This window comes from Hordeum vulgare, chromosome 1H, assembly GCF_904849725.1.
Source record: "Hordeum vulgare subsp. vulgare chromosome 1H, MorexV3_pseudomolecules_assembly, whole genome shotgun sequence".
In the NCBI taxonomy this organism is placed as follows: domain Eukaryota; kingdom Viridiplantae; phylum Streptophyta; class Magnoliopsida; order Poales; family Poaceae; genus Hordeum; species Hordeum vulgare.
The window spans coordinates 404,314,314-404,317,490 of NC_058518.1; the positions used below are offsets into that span (position 1 = coordinate 404,314,314).

At 45.9% G+C, this 3,177-nt stretch overlaps 1 long non-coding RNA gene across 1 annotated transcript; it reads left to right on the forward strand.

Moving 5' to 3' along the window:
* The first annotated feature begins 1,107 nt into the window (after nucleotides 1-1,107).
* LOC123440693 lies at nucleotides 1,108-2,750 on the forward strand. Its single transcript, XR_006630346.1, has 2 exons — nucleotides 1,108-1,455; nucleotides 1,556-2,750. It is a non-coding gene; the product is annotated as an uncharacterized LOC123440693 (long non-coding RNA).
* Nucleotides 2,751-3,177: the final 427 nt, after the last annotated feature.

A 3,177-nucleotide genomic window follows, 5' to 3' on the forward strand; every position in this document is an offset into this window, starting at 1 on the left:
TTTGCTAGTAACCTCAAAAGCCACATCTACATTAAGCTTTACATAATCTTCCTTCGGGTGAGTCCATCCGTGTCTATCAACATGAGCACTTTTTTTTTTCTTCTTCGCCCTCGAGAAGTTCGTAACCAACGCGGAAATTGCTTGAGCAGATCTAACAGGAAGTTGAACTCTCCCACCATGAGTTACTTGCCGATGCTCCCACCAACCATACGAGCATGTGGTGGCAATAAGGTCAGCCCGAATAATACTTGGAAGAAGGGGTACCGGCAAAGAATTATCCAACAGTAAATCTGCGAGCACTAAAGACCCCTCCCTATTAAGAGTACATGCGATATCAATTTCATGGCGGAGCCCCAAGTGTTGCCAAACTTTGCGGACACACGTGCATTGAAAAAACCGCACGCGTGATGCTTTCACAATCCATGCTGCATAATATAGCACGTCAACAATGGATTTTCACCCAGCTAGCAACAAGCTTTATTATTAACCATGCTCTAAACCATACATGCCCAAACGGGCCGGCCCGGTATGACACGACCGTAAACGGGCCCGACACGACACGGCCCGCCCAGACACGAATATTATCCGGGCCGTGCTGTGTCGACCCACGTGCGCATCGTTCAGGCCCATACACGACATGTGAGCTATACGGACCGACCCGTCGGCTCGCCAGACCCGATTTTGGAACGATTTTAGGCTGTTTTTGGTCGATTTTGTTCCATTGAACTATTTATATAAAATATAAATAAAAAATAAAAAATGTAAACAAGCCGCGTCGTCGTAAACAAGCCGTGTCGTCCCGGCCTGCATGCCCAGGACATGATCCGAGACGGGCTGCATGTCTGACACGGCCCTTTGGCTGTGCCGCGCGTAGCCATGGCGGGTCGTGTCGGTGTGCTCGCGGGCTAGCCTGTCTAGCCCGATCCGTTTGGCCAGATACACTCTTAACCGACTCTTTTCTCAAGAAAAACAAAAAAAACTCTTAACCGACTCTTTGGAGTCTATTCAGCCCTAGCCATGGTCTCGTGCCACACGTGGCGCATCTCGCCCGTCCGACTCCAACTACTTCATCTGGTTCGTCCGCTTCGGCATACCAGACCATAAATACCCGTCCTCGGCATATCCTCCAAGCAAACAACCAACAAAGCCGCCGCGTTCTCCTCTGCGGCACGCAACCTTTTCCCCTCCCCCCTTGACTAGACCAGATTCTTGATATAGAAGAACACGCCGTGTCCTCCCAACCACAACTACCTCTATCTCGGCAAGGTGAGGGTGAGTCCGTGAGGCAATCTCACATGATTTTCTGCGCGAAACCCCCCGTGTTCCCTCTGGTTCGCAGGTTCCTCGTTGATCGGCGGGTTGGGCTCGGGGCGATCTTGGAGCGAGGCGCGAGGCGGCTTCTTCTTCGCACGTAGGCTTCAGCTCTGCCTGTCAGGCGAGTCAGATCTGTCACCTGTGAGTATTTTTCCCGCTGAGATCCGTCTCTTCCGCGTGATCGAGCTGTAGATTCTGTAGATTCGTCTTGCCTGACGTTCTGTGCCGGTATAACTCGTAGATCTGATGGCCCACGGAGGATCTGGTTGTTCCCGGCGGTCTCGAGTCGACTCTGCGGCGAGGAAGTCGTCTTCTCCGACGTGCACATGGGGATCCCGTCTTCTCCACACCCCGCGACGACGACGGCTCTTGTATTGATAATTATTCGATGATATTTCGATAATTATTAGATCTAAGAGATCGGAGGTAAGAACATGTAACAAGCGAGGCGATCGTGCCGAGAAGGAGAAAGGAGTGAAAAAAGAGAGAGATGTGACATCTAGAGGCCTTTGCCATGTTGGGTGCGCTCGCATGGCAGGCCGCCACCGTAATAAAGATGTTTCTTGTGTCCCGGGGGGGAGATCGCACGGGGGTTATTCTTTTTCAGCCCCGGGGTCTCCCCCCACCGTGTCCTGGTGTGCTCCTTTGTCTACACCTATAGCCCGATCCGTCTTCCTGGCACAACGCTCTACCGTCCCGAATCGATCATGGAGCTACCGACCAAAGACCAAAGGTACAATCGATAATCTACAGCTGAGGCATACATAAACCTAGTCAAAGTCTGATCTTCGTATGAGAACTTTGAATTCTGTTATGAGTTCGTTTACACACAAGAACTCACAATTATTGGAACACAGTTAAGTTAGATGTAGAGAAATCATTTGTATGATTCGCTGTTACTGTACTATCAAATCACAGCTCAAATTAATACGACCAAATCAATTCATATTGGCCTCAGATTCTATATATTTGTTTTTGGTATCAGTATATTTTTATTGTATCAGATGAAGTATATTTTTATTACCTTCTGATAATATTGTATATATGTCAAAGGATGTTATTTTATCTGAATTTGTCTTCACTTATTTGTCTACTCACTTGAGATGTATAATGAACATAATTTGATCTGTGAGCTACACTGTTTATCGTGGTTTTCTATTCAATTTGTAAACTCTCTCCTAATGTAGCCTGATCATCAGTATGATTGGATTATTTATAAGACAAATGAAGTCTACAGCTATCTTCCCTGGACGTGGACACCCTTTTCATTCCATTGGCTGAAGTGACTGAAGCAGTTTGAAGAAGGCGTCACCTTTATTTTGCAATATGTTCACCTAAATTTGTAGCCATTGGATGCTCATAGGACTTGTTCAGATACTGGTTAGGATGTACTCGTAAATTAAGTGCTATTTGATTCTTCTGCAGTTGGTGCGTTATACCAGTTAGTTTTAGTTCGAATATTGCATTGGTTTTGTTCTTCTGTCCCACACATTATTTCAGATTGAGTTAGTTCATTTTGAATCTTCTGACTTTAATTTTGTACCTCGTTCTAGTTTAGTATCGCCAAAGAGTTCTAATTGTTTTTGTCCCATCGTCTCTGCATAATTTTGTGTTTTAAGATATTTGTGCATCTTGTTTAGGTATTTTGAATCTTCTGCTGTTAGTACCCGCGGATCATTTCTAACCATTTGTACACCAAACTGTGTCACATGGATAGCAAACTTTCATGTGTCCCTGTCTATGGGTAGTTCTTTGGTGAAACCCATCAGATTTTCAACCATTTATTGGGTCTATGGGTAGTTCTTCGGTGAAACCCATCAGATTTTCAACCATTTATGGGGTCTGAAAACTTATATACTCCCT